We start from the raw sequence: 14,786 nt of genomic DNA on the forward strand, positions 1-14,786 counted from the left end.
TGAAGCAACAGCGAGTCCCGTTAGCATCTTCTCAGCATTAATTGCTCTGTGTGCTAAGGGCTTAATGTCTGACAAGCTCTTGGCAAGCTTCTGAAACATGCATCGCACTGACTTTCTGATTAGACTTCGGGCCAAGCAGACAGGTTATAGATAGAAAGGTTGTAGATGATCCAGAAAGTGAATTTGTTCAGCTCTTTTAAGCCTGTGATGATGGGATTTAAACATTCTACTGCTTTTATGTTACATGCCAAAATACAATGTAAGCTGTCCCAAAATTAATGTGGACCGTCCCGAATTTAAAATATTAGTTTTTCTACATTATCATTAGTTAAAATCATTCAAAGTGACCTTTAACATAAATAAAACATCATACAAATCTAGATGATAATTCATCAACCTTTTTATTTGAGGAAATCAGTCAATCACATAAACAAAGGCCAAATATATATTTTTTAAAACACACAAACGAGAAAGTTATTCTAATATTGAATCCAATCAAGTCCCATCCAACTAACAAATCCAACACACTGTCCTGTAGACAGAACCCAGAGTAACCACTAACCAGGATGACTGTCTGTAACACAGTCAGGAGATCTTTACAAACTGCCCCGTCCCCTCGCACACAGACGGGAGAGAGAGATCTCTCGTCTGGATTGGAAAGATCGAAAATAAGATCGAAAATACATCAGACGCATTTTGGAGTCTTTTTGCATATTAGAAACGGAGTTGCCGAAACTAAAACTGCGATATAATGTTTATGTAGCAATAATACATAAGACGTATATTTTTTAAATGTCTCCACTCTACAGTACCATAACGTCGGAGCTTAACGGTACCACATTCTTTAATAATTCCGGCCCGGGGCCCGTTTGATACCGGGGCTCGGTACCCATCCCTACATGGGGAGAAGCGCAGCATATTGCTAAGGACTGAATGCGATGGAGAGTTGTCATTATTCGCGGGCCAGGAATTTGCCAAAAAAAATGTTTATCCTCCCTGTCCCTACGACGGGACGCCCTTAAGCTCGAGCCCTGGGGGCTCCTCCGTAAAGATTTTTTTTTAAATGTTGAAGTTAAATGCATCAATCTGCTGCACTTTGAGAGCAACATTAGGGACTAAATCTATGGATACATCTCAACACCCATGTGAAACAGAACTGTAAACAGATTTACTTTTTCTTTATGCATATTTTACAAATCACTCCCCTTTTAAACTGTATTCTTGTGTTACTGTCCCATAGTATGAGTTGGGATTATTTCATACCTGTTATTCTCTTGTTTTGTATAACTATAATGATCATATAAAGGTGTGCCTTGGAAATACTTGCATAAATGATTACCAAACCATTTGAGACCCACTACTTAGACTAAAGTGAACTATCTAAACCAGGGGTGGCAAACTCATTTCAGTTAAGGGGCCACATACTGCCCACTTTGATCTAAAGTGGGCCGGACCAGTAAAATCATAACATAATAACCCACAGGCCCTATAACGACAATATTTCTGTTTAAGTGCAAATAAGTAGGCTACAAGTACATTCGGAAAATGTCCACATGTAATGAGACGCAAAACGTTATGAACAAACTGACATTTATTAAGAAAAAACAAGTGCAATTTCAAGTGCTACACATATGTTCTTTACAACAGATCACAGTTTCCACCTGAACTGACTCACCACAAAATACAAATAAAAACGTGGGAGCTATTAAGTGAGGAGTTTGAGTTACCCCCCTTGCCTTGAAGATATAACATTTCTATATTTTAAAAAGAAGTTGGGCAGTGCCACATCAAATCAAACTATTGTTTGCCTAATGCAGCTGCTGATTGACATTATAATACACAATGTTCTATGACATAATAATATAACATGTTCAAATATTTCAGTAGGTTCTTATTTTCACGTCACTGATTAATTTGCTCCTGAAACTTGACATCTTTTAGCCCTCACAATGGCATCAATATCAGGCTTAAAATCCTGACTAGCAGCCAATTTAATGAGTTCATTCAGGCACTTGTGTGTGAGTCTTGAGCGCAGCTTTGTTTTAGTAATGTTCATTACAGAGAAAACCTGTTCACAAAGGTAGGTGGTCCCAAACATGCTCACAACGTTTGCTGCCAGGGCTGTCAATTTGGGGTATCCTGGCAAAAGATACCGATAAAATGTGCCCAAGTCCGATGAGGCAAATTTGTCCTTTAAATCCTGATCACATTGTAAGTCGATTATCTCAAGTTGTATGTCGACGGGCAGATCCGCAGCCTTAACTGCAAATGGCGAGCGAAACACTGCAAACTCTGTCTCAAGCTCACCAAAGACCTGAAACCGCCGCTCAAACTCCCGCAGCAATTCCGTAATGTTGTCTTTGTACCGACTCATGTCAGCAGTAACTCCGGTCATATGCACATTTCTTAGATGAGGGAAATGAGCAGGGTCACCACTTGACAGCTGTGTCTCCCACAAAGCCAGCTTCAACTTAAATGCGCGTATGCTGTCATAATATTCTGTGACAATCCAGCGGATTCCAACCGAAAACCCAGCGGATCCCAGTGGCTGGGAGATTAAAGCCCTCCCACTATTTCCTAAGAGGGCGTTGCCAAATTTCCCCATTTGTTCAATTTCAGGATTTATCCATGAGATGGCGCTTCATTCACAAATACACAAAGACAACTGGGTGTTGTAGACCTTAGTTTGTTTGCAATGTGTGTAGCTCTGCAGTTGTGTTTGCTGAATACTGTAGCATTTAATCACTTATTTGTTATGGTTTTCACAGGCTACTGTAACGAAAAAACATCAATATTTTAGATCAAATAAAGTATATCTAATCTCATTATCTTAATTGTAATTCAATAATATATAGTCTTTATATATTCAATTTTAAAAAAGGATCAGTCTATGTGTCGAGGGGGAACTAGACACCCCTAGCCCTTTACAGCCATGGTCCGGTCTGACAGCGATCAGCTGTCTGCAGGAGAGAGGAAGAGACAGATCACTGCATAAATAGCAAACCTACAGTTAACTGTACAGTTACAGTAAACTATTAACAATAGTATAATATTATAGCCCATGGTGAGATGACGAGGCTCCATTAAAAATAAACCTATTTTTAGTGAATTACTGAGTTTAGGCAAGTTAATAACGTTTTAATGTATATTCATATTTGTCAGTGCTTGTATGTCAATTTGGCGAACATAAACATAAATGATCGTGAAGATGATGATTAAATTAGGATTAAAAATCGGTAGTGAGAGCCGTGCTGCATTTCCTCCCGTCAGATGTGATATAAAAACAAACCGATTATTTTTGTAGTTGGAAACTCACGTGGATTAACTCACATTTATTAGTGCTTTCATGTCAATTCGGCGAACATATGATACATTAACACTAGAACTGCCAGAGGTCGCTGTATACCTAAAACCGCCAACGGGTAAAATATACCCGCTATTGATTTTCAAGGTACAATGTTCTTTTATTTATCATACAGAACAGTGAGTTTTGATCGCACAGGGATGACATTTATACCAATAGAATCTGTGGACTCTCAGCTTTTCATGTGATATAGTTTGTGCAGATAGCATGAAGTATAAAATATCGCTAAGAGTGCTGATTTAAACGCTTGGTGTTAGACTTGTGTTTTGTTTAGGTACAAATCTGTCTATCTATCTATAACTATCTATCGATCTATCTGTAATGTTCTGTTCTATGGACATATAATTGTCTACATAAACAGACGACGCGGACTACTTCTCTCATTCCGAGTGTCCATCTTTATTCAACTGGCACGTAACCTGCACACATGCATTACGTCCTCAACGTGAGCTCAGTCATCCAAGATCTTGTATTCTCCAAGATGTTACACTATCTATAACTATCTATCTGTCTATCTCTCTCTCTATCTATCTATCAATATATCTATCTATCTATCCTTCTCTCTCAATCTATCTCTCTATCTATAAGGAACCGCAGTAGACAAAAGGCATTGCTATAGCAACACGTCATGTTTACGCTGCATTTTCTATGAGGTAAATATTACCCGCTGGCGGATATAGGTATAAATGGCCTTTTTTTTGGCGATTTTTTTCAATCTGACTTCATATTGACAATTGTTAACAACAGAGGGTGCTACATAACACACTTTCAGGAAAAGTCACAGACTGGGAAACTTTAATATGTTATTGAAATAAAGTTACATACAATCAAAAAACAGCTGCGGGTAAAATGTACCCGTTGGCGGTTCTAGTGTTAAATGATCGTGAGGATGATGATACAAAATTGTTTGTTTGAGCCGGGCTGCATTTCCTGATGAAAAAAACAAACCGATGGTTTTGTAGTTGTAGTACGCCAACGTGGATTAAGCAACATTATTTTGTTCAATAAAAACATGGTGATGTTTTGTCAATGATTACATGTCTCTTATTTAGCACAGAATATGATCCTATCCGTGACATATGGATCTTAACAAAGATCCGCTATATCAGATACCTCTACTGTAGATCTATCAGCTGTTTATTTCACATAAGTTCCAGTGTGGCAGGTTTTTAATGTAGTTTGGGATTGGGCCTAAGAGTCACGTTTCTGAATCGGACACTCTGAGTGGATGCAGTCATAGCCAATCGGAGTCTGATTCAGAGTGTTCCCTCTCAGTTCCATTGTTATGTGTACTGAAACGAGAGCCGGTATAATTCCACGCGCGAAAACAAAATAAAAGTTGGAATACGTTCTTTTAGTGTCTTCAAAGTAGACTGAGGTATGGCAGCTGAGGCTTTGGAGCTGATATTTCAAGGTGACGATGTCGATGAAAATTCAGACGAATCTGCTCAGCATGTTATGTGTGATTGTGGAAATGATATATATCATGTGTAGTCTTCAAAATTGGCAGGACAAAAAATGACAATTCCTGGCAAAAAAACGCCCATGGACACTGCCCAAAAGAATGGGCACAACTAATGGACAGAATAAGTTAGAATCTTCTAATCAGTTCTGATACAATGATAATAAATGTGTGCAATTTTCTGTGTTGAATGTTTCTTTCAATGTTATGGTTAGCAGTTATTTGTAATGAAATAAGTACAAAATTCAAGCTCCGTTTTTTTTTTATGGGCAAATATCCCCTATTATATAAGTCTCTAATGAGTGACATATATCATTGAACACTTCACAGCTGAGGTTGTGCTGATTTCTGGGATGTGTACAACTTGATTGTACTGTAAAGAAATGACAATGTATAAGGCAAAACACAAAAATATACAAAAACGGAAATGTCCTATATGGGTCTCAGAGGGTTAATGTATGAAATTGTGATTTTATTGGTTTAAAATATATTTTGTATATTGTGGTGAAGTCATAAAACCTAATAAGTTAGCGTCAATGTTTTTTTTAACGTGTTTCAAGATTCAAGGCTTTTATTGTCATTTGTACATGTATGTGTCATTTGTACATGTACGTGTTTGTGGTTAGATGCCTGAAATAAGGTATGTGACTAACACAAGCTTACAAGATCTATACATAAAATACGTCAGTAAAGACCCAACTCGTACAAGTCATACAAATGGTGGTCGTTAACAAGTGACATTAGACTACTAAACGTCATCACTCTAAACCTTTTGCTCTTTACTTCTGTCAATTGCATTTTCGCTTCAAAAATCCCCAGGTGGTGTTAATATTTGGAGATTAATCTATAAATATCATAAATGTTAGCCTCAGAGATTATTTTCTGCAATGTATCGAAATCCCATTGCCTTATGTCCAGTGAGCCCTTGTGATGCTGGATCGGCCTAACATTTGAATAGGAAAGTTTTAAATCTACACTGAAAAAAACGGGGAGTAAGACTTACTTAGGAAAACCGAGGTAAGAAAACGCACTCAGAAAACCTAAGCAAATTTAACAACATATATTTCAAGTAGCATCTACGTAGTTAAGAAGTGTTTGTTACTAAAGGCACTTAAGTACACTTTGGTGTCAAATTTCAGTTTTGTAAGTACATTTTACTTACTATTGCATAGTAGATTTTACTTAAGATTACATTTGCATCTATTTACAAATCTCCAGTAAAAACTATTTGGCTTTTCAGGTTGTTTTTATTTGCTATTCTTACCTTTTATTTAATAAATATGTAGGTCATATTTAAATATAATTATTAAGTATCATCAAATGAAATTCTTATTCAATAAAACCGTTTTAAACTAAGGCTACTACAACATGAAACAGTAGACACTTTTAAACAACACATTTATTTTTGTTCTGTTGTCTGATACATGCCATGATTAATCTACAGTTTACAAGGATTTTAACAAATACTGCACATACATCCGTTAAACTAAACAAAGCAGGTTGAAGAAGTATCCAGCCCTTTTCTTAAGTAAAAATATTCATACGACACTGTAAGAATACTCTATTACAAGTGAAAGTTTGGTAATAAAAATGTTACTTAAGTAAAACTATAATTAGCTAAATGCTGTTTGAGTATTACATGTAGTAAACATCCAATATTAACAAACAAAAACGTAATAGCTCAAGGGTTTCTAACAATATTTACATTTTTTGGTAAATTAAAAAACAGAACCTTATACTTTATAAACTCTATATAAGATAGTGAAGCACAAAGTACAATATTTCCTTTTGATTTGTAGTGGAGTATAAAGTTGGGAGGTGTTGCGTCTTCTTTTGCTGCACTTCATGGAGGACATGGAGCTTCACGACACTCAGCATAGTCCTTTTTCGACAATATCTTTGCCTCCATTCTGTCAAAACATGTAAATCAGTGTTAACATACAATACTCTAAACTTTTCCAAGACTGATTGGGTTGAGCTAGCTATTTAAGTAGCCATTGATTTGACATGTTCTTTTTAAGCAGAGGGGATTGGGTAAGCTTCAAAAGGTTCAAAGGGCTTTATTATCATATGCACAGTGTGGATATGGGAATGTATATTAACTCTTATTTGTTACGGTCAAAGTATGACTACAAGTAAGTAAGCTCGGTTTATAAAATGTTTGCTTTTTTCCAAACAGGAAGTAAACCTGATTAAATAATTGGGTTGTACAGGCTCAAACTATCGATTGTCCTGAAAAACACCTTTTGAAACAGAATATTAAACATTGAAATTGAGTAAGTTTGAAAATATATAGAAATATTATACAGTAAAATTAGATTCCAATGTACTTTATCTAAATGCTAACTTAAAAACTGGAGAGGTTTTCCACATAATTGCAAGATGTACTTAACTTTAGAGAATAGAGATATTCATGTACAAACAGAACAGCAGACACATTTTAACACAAATCAAGCAGAACATTTACTTGGTTCTCTTTAATTAGCTCCGCTGCAGACTCTTCCAGAAGCTCCATCAGGCAGGGGGGGGGGGGCAGCTTCCATCTAACTTCAACGTGGTGCTGTTTAACAGACATGTCAATTATTGTGGTGAACACACATAACTGTAAGTACAGAAAGATATTGGAGACAAAGATTATGCCTTAACTTCAATTTAACGCGGTACAGAAGGAGGCACCAACAGTTAAACTTCTAATAAAGTGACTCTTGTCCCAGTAGTCTTCCTGGATCACCCCTCTCCTTTAGGCTACAGTGAAACAGGCCGCATCACACAGACTGGCCCACAGAGCAGCGTCCATGGCAGTGAATGTGATATACTCTTCTGAACTACTAATAGAGAGGCAAAGTCCCTCCCTTTCCGGTGGACCTCCATGGGACCTTATTTCGGAAAAATTATATATTGAAGTCAATGGCGAGAGAAAAGTTATCTCTTATCCCGTTTGAATTGTGCCATGAATTACACATACAGTGGGGCAAAAAAGTATTTAGTCAGCCACCAATTGTGCAAGTTCTCCCACTTAAAAAGATGAGAGGCCTGTAATTTTCATCCTAGGTATACCTCAACTATGAGAGACAAAATGAGAAAAAAAAAAATCCAGAAAATCACATTGTCTGATTTTTAAAGAATTGATTTGCAAATTATGGTGGAAAATAAGTATTTGGTCAATAACAAAAGTTAATCTCAATACTTTGTTATATACCCTTTGTTGGCAATGACAGAGGTCAAACGTTTTCTGTAAGTCTTCACAAGGTTTTCACACACTGTTGCTGGTATTTTGGCCCATTCCTCCATGCAGATCTCCTCTAGAGCAGTGATGTTTTGGGGCTGTCGCTGGGCAACACGGACTTTCAACTCCCTCCAAAAATGTGCTATGGGGTTGAGAACTGGAGACTGGCTAGGCCACTCCAGGACCTTGAAATGCTTCTTACGAAGCCACTCCTTCGTTGCCCGGGCAGTGTGTTTGGGATCATTGTCATGCTGAAAGACCCAGCCACGTTTCATCTTCAATGCCCTTGCTGATGGAAGGAGGTTGTCACTCAAAATCTCACGATACATGGCCCCATTCATTCTTTCCTTTACACGGATCAGTCGTCCTGGTCCCTTTGCAGAAAAACAGCCCCAAAGCATGATGTTTCCACCCCCATGTTTCACAGTAGGTATGGTGTTCTTTGGATGCAACTCAGCATTCTTTCTCCTCCAAACACGTCTAGTTGAGTTTTTACCAAAAAGTTCTATTTTGGTTTCATCTGACCATATGACATTCTCCCAATCCTCTTCTGGATCATCTAAATGCTCTCTAGAAAACTTCAGACGGGCCTGGACATGTACTGGCTTAAGCAGGGGGACACGTCAAGTAACAGGTCTGTGAGAGCCAGAAATCTTGTTTGTTTGTAGGTGACCAAATACTTATTTTACCGAGGAATTTACCAATTAATTCATTAAAAATACTACAATGGGATTTCCTGGATTATTTCCCCCCATTCTGTCTCTCATAGTTGAAGTGTACCTAGGATGAAAATTACAGGCCTCTCTCATCTTTTTAAGTGGGAGAACTTGCACAATTGGTGGCTGACTAAATACTTTTTTGCCCCACTGTATGAAGTTTGTCATGTCGTAAACATTTTTGTTTTTTGCCGTAAAACTGTGAAGTAACACTTTTTTTTGTGAAACCGCTCAATGAACTACATCTCTGGACTTGCACAACACACGTCACCAAGATGGCCGTCACTACTGTCATCATCACCACAATGAAACACGTCCAGAAGAAGGCCTGCCTGCTTGCCTTCCTTCGATTCTCTCTGAACTGCCTGATCTTTTTAATGTTCAATGTTAACCATTTGTGCAGATAGCATGAAGTAGAATAGATCGCCAATGCTAATGTAGCGTTAGCATGTCTCCCCCGGGGGCATCCAGGCTTAAACGGTGTATTATAGAATGATCACACCGGTGTGACAGTACTCTTCAAAGAGTTCACGAAATATGACTACTACTCTTACTGTTTAACATTTTGGGTTACTTACAGAGTTCCCGTTAGCCGGTAATTACCGGACTATGACCGATAAAATCATACGCGCAATACCGCATCAGTTGCGCAACTTGCGCAACTGATGCATAATGCTGCGCTATACTTTGCGGCCTCACCCGGTTGCATAGCGAAGCTTATTGTTTAGGTGTCTTTTAAAGGGATAGTGGAAATGGAACCTCAAATAGTTTCGTTTTAACTTATATACAAGCATAATTACGTACCAAAACAATCACACCTGATTAAAAAATATATAATAATTGCCTTACGCATGTTAGAAGCACTTTATTGCAGCTTCCCCGAAGTTGTTTAGAAACGAAATGTTCGACTCAGCCAAACCGGAAGTGACGAAAACTTAGGAAGACGATACGATAACAAACCATGGCGTCTATGCAGAATGAACGTGGAAGGGCAAATATACCAGACAAAGAAGAAGGATTGTACGAGGTATCCAGTGATGATAGCGAGTCAGAAACATCCTCTCGGCTTTCCTACGAAAATGTCGTTTTAGGAACTGAATCTGAATCCGGTTCAGTAAGCGACGATGGTGACAATATTGAGCCAGACGATGGACCATTACATCCTTATTTGCCCGAGCCCGAGCCCGAGGTGATGGTTCACGGCATGGGCAATGGCGAGGATGACCAGAACCAGGCGCCAGATGATGCACCCCTACGCACAAATAATCTTGACTGGTAGGTCCCTAAGCATAGCTCACGCATCTTAAGATCACCTGTAGCCTTTACAAATATTAATCATTGTTAACCAGTTAAGCCCGAAGGTCCCCCCAGTGGACCCCTCCCACAGTTTTTTTTCTCTCACATGTCTCAGGGCTTCTTAACATTTATGAAACTATTAATGTTTCATACCCTTTTAAAGGTAAGAAACTCCGCTAACTGACAATAAGAACAATTGTTAGCTAGAAAAAACACGAGTAATACCAAGCCTTTGAATTAGCATTGAGCGAAACAATGCTAACTAATGCTAACGCTTTTTTTACACACAACACACGGTAGAAATGCCCTTATTACTATCTTAACTGCACAAACAAGATATACGATTTAAAGCTGAGACTCCACAGATTCCACACATGTAATGTCATCACTGTAAGACCTCGAATTCCTGGAGCTATCAGCCAGAAAAGAGAAAGTAAACAACATCCGGTTCCAAAAATATTACAATAATTACGTCTTACCTTTTTTGATTTGTGATCAAAAGTTGTGTTCAACGGAATAAAAACGCATCTCAAGGTTAATCCAATGTCGTTGTGTCACGTAGAATTTTTTACTGATAATCAATCATCATATTTATGGCAATATACTCGGTACCATAATAAAGGTCGGCTATTCACATGCAAATGCTATTGAATGTCCGCCATTGTTTGTGCCCGTCTTCCTATGCTCTCGTCATCACCCGAAGAATTTCGTTTCCTTGAGAGGGCGCAGTAAAATTGAAAATAAAATGAAACTAGGCGCATGAAATAAAAAAAAATTGTTTATTATGCTTATTTTTTATAAAAATACATAAGTTAAACCCAAAATTCGCGGATTTCCACTATCCCTTTAATAAGCAGGTAGTCCTATCATTAGCTAGTAAAGTCTAATCTGACGGGAGAGAGAGAGATCAGCTGCTGCTGACGAGTCGACACGCAGCTCTGCATAATCACATGCAGCGGTGAGCGGAACAAAACACACACTTCAGGTTAGAATATCACACGTAGCTATTTTAATTACCTCTCAAACTACCTAAACTAGTTATAGATATGTTTAGTTTTACTGTCGGGTCACTCATCACTGATCCGCGAGCTTCATGATACTGACGGGCTGTCAGGAGAGGGAGAGAGCGCTCCGTTTATTATTCCCGTGTTATTGTAAATTACTGTACACTTTTGAATAGTTAATCTACTATAATTAGTTTATTTAATATCGAATCATATCCATTTGTTTTAAAGCTCAATAAATAACAAAAAAGACCTTTGACCGGCACTTTTCAAATTTTGTCCGGTGTCGGTACCATATGTGTTCGGGGTACCATATGTGTTCGGGGGCCGTCTCTTACCAATGACGTCATGCATTGTGATTGGCTGTACGGTAATTTACCCAGGGGTAAATCACATCTACAGATCATGACGAACCGAATTGAAGTATTCCTATACTCCTAGCGTGTGAAAATGTTTGTGAAAAACATGTAAAAAAAACATGAAAACGGAGCAATGGCTGTACGCCATTGGCTGTACGGCAACTCAAGAGGACCATCATACACGGTCAAATTCCGAACATTTAAACATAGCCTACACTTCATTCTTTACTTTGTCCGTTATTATATGTAAAAGATATTACTTTTTTCTCCGTGATGTTGTTTCCATAGCAACAACTTCAAACAGGAAGTTAACCTAAATTACATTTAAGACACTGCAACGAAAAGTAACAAAAACAATGTAAAATCCTTTTCCGTTTCACAGAACACAAATTGGGTTATTTACATAATTATGTTTACACTGTCGATTGTTATTTTTGGGGGACACATCAAATCACATCTACAGATCAAGACGAAGCGAATGAAAGTACTCCCATACTCTTAGCGTGTGAAAATGTTTGTGAATAACGTGTGCAAAGTCTCCAAAAACGGAGCAGTGGCTGCGATGCTAGCTTTGCGGCTAGCGGTTAGCATTTTCAATGGAAATATACATCGAAACATCATGTTTCAGTAAAAAGAAGGCCCCACTGATCTTTGACGTCACTGACGTCATTACGTCGTGACGTCACTGGTAAGAGACGGACCCCGAACACATATGGTACCGACACCGGAAGATTTAAACTTGAACGAACATGTTGACCGGCGAAAAAATATTCTAACGGGAACTCTGGTTACTTCATGTTACTTCATGTTACTTCATGTTAAGGCTAATACAAATGACAAGGTTAAGGCTGTAATGCTAACTAACGTGCTTGCTACTACAGATGTAGCGCTTCATTTCAGACAGTTTGAAACGCAAGGGCAGATCACGTACCAATCACGGCCCTCATGTTTCAAACTGTCTGAAATGAAGCGCTACAGCGAAACGCGAGGGCCGTGATTGGTACGTGATCTGCCCTCGCTCAAGGGAAAACCTCCAGCTTGACTTGAGACCGCCCCTGTGATAAATAAATGTAATTATTATGAAGCCAGCTGCAATCGATCATTGATCCACCAGGGGGTGCAGTGGGGTTCCACACCGGAGCTCATGTGAAATAAAGTCAGATACAGTACGCTGGATGTACAGCAGAACTTTGTTAAGATCCATATGTCACAGATATCATACTCTGTGCTAAATAAGAGACATGTAATCATTTACAAAACATCACCATGTTGTTATTTAACAAAATAATGTTGTTCAGTCGAAAAATAAGAACGGGAGGAAATGCAGCCCGGCTCTCGATTTTTAATCCTAATTTAATCATCATCTTCACCACGATCATTTATGTTTATGTTCGCCGAATTGACATGAAGTCACTGACACATATGAATATACTGTATTCAACTTCATTAAATCGTTATTAACGTGCCTAAACTCAGTTCAGTCAGACAACTCACGTGTTCCTTTAACATGTTTATTAGAAGCAGCATATAGTTAAGTTTGGCGACTAGGCTCGGTCATCATCACTCCATAGATATACATAGCACGATGAGTGATGATCAAATAACTAACCCCCGAGCCTACAGGTGGAAGCTGGGGTGGTGGTGGGGCAGCAAGCAGCAGCGACGTAGAGGTAGCTGCAGCAATAGCAGCAGCAAGCAATGCATGGAGAGAGATCTGGCAGGTTAAATAGAGCGGCGTATTAAGGAGACTCTGTTTGGTTGGTTGTAGAGTGGCAAGGGGGCGTTATGTATGAATGCAGCATAAGTGCTCGAGTTGACTGCCTGAACTAGCTCGCAGGCTTCGCCCCATTTCAGTCAGACAACTCGCGTGTTCCTTTAACATGTTTATTAGAAGCAGTTAAGTTAAGTTAAGTTTGGCGACTAGGCTCGGGCATCATCACTCCATAGATATACATAGCACGATGAGTGATGATCAAATAACTATCCCCCAAAACTGCGTAGCCCGAGCCTGACTCTGGTGATGTAAATCTGATAAGTAGAGGGCCTGGCGAGCTGCCATGTGGCCATTCCCCCTAAGCACAGCGGCTTTAAGGGGAATATACTACTTAGTGAGACTGCTATGTGTAGGCCTGAGGAATAGCCCAGAGCCGATTCTTCCCCGAGCACAGCGGCTTTGAGAGGAATATACTACCTATATACACTACCTAGTGACTGCTATGTGAAGGCCCAGGAACAGCCTGAAAAGCCATCCCCCTTAAGCACCGCGACTTTAAGGGGAATATACTACCTAGTGACTGCTATGTGAAGGCCCGGGAACACCCCGAAAGCCATCCTCCCCCAGCACAGCGGCTTTGAGGGGAATATACTACCTATATATGCTACCTAATGAAACTGCTATGTGAAGGCCCGGGAACAGCCCGAAAAGCCATCCCCCTTAAGCACCGCGGCTTTAAGGGGAATATACTACCTAGTGACTGCTATGTGAAGGCCCGGGAACAGCCCGAAAAGCCTTCCCCCTTAAGCACCACGGCTTTGAGGGGAATATACTACCTAGAGAGACTGCTATGTGTAGGCCTGGAAGTGACCAGTGCCGACCCCCCCCAGCACCGCGGCTTTGAGGGGAATATACTACCTAGAGAGACTGCCATGTGTAGGCCTGGAAGTGACCAGTGCCGACCCCCCCCCAGCACCGCGGCTTTGAGGGGAATATACTACCTATCAAGACTGCTGTGTCTAGGTCTTTGAGGCAGCGACAATGAGCTTTCCCCCCCAAGCATGCAGCTATGAGGGGAATATACTATAATGAAATAAATATAATCTAACCCAGCAACCACCTGGTATGCAATAATAGAATTCTACAGATATACATCTTTGAACGTTACTCATCATCGAGTAGTGCAAGAGCTCATGGTTGTTTGTGCTGCAAGGATCTCATTCATGTGAGGCATGATATAGCGCTGGTGGGCAGAAGATGACCAACGGCCCAGGATACTCAGGGTTGAGGTAGGCGGATATAGAGCTGCGGTTGTGGCTGTGCAGATTCTTAAACAGTGGGAATAGCGATCTGGGGGCAGGTCACAGCTTAGGCAGAGATCACGCAGCTTGGAGGAGAACCCTCGTCGTTGGGTTTGCAGCCATCGAATAAACATGGGTGCCGACCCATGTGTCAGAGGGCAATGATGCGAGAAGTTCAGCATGGAAGATAAAGGACAAACAAAACAGTGTTAGTTTTAGCGATGATTATTCGGGGTTCCTTGACTCCGCAAACAGAAATGTCAGACATTGAATGTTTCAAAACTGTGTATATTTGATCTCCAAAGTTAATTCAGTAAGGGAGAGATTATGCTGAGGATTAAAAG

The 14,786-nt window shown here is 39.6% G+C and overlaps 1 protein-coding gene across 1 annotated transcript in view; it reads left to right on the plus strand.

Moving 5' to 3' along the window:
* LOC117550984 (gamma-aminobutyric acid receptor subunit pi) overlaps nt 1-14,786 on the plus strand; it is a 159,289-nt gene that overhangs the window by 117,444 nt on the left and 27,059 nt on the right. The gene's annotated exons all lie outside the window — the stretch shown is intronic.

This window comes from Gymnodraco acuticeps, unplaced genomic scaffold (genome assembly GCF_902827175.1).
Source record: "Gymnodraco acuticeps unplaced genomic scaffold, fGymAcu1.1, whole genome shotgun sequence".
Lineage (NCBI taxonomy): Eukaryota > Metazoa > Chordata > Actinopteri > Perciformes > Bathydraconidae > Gymnodraco > Gymnodraco acuticeps.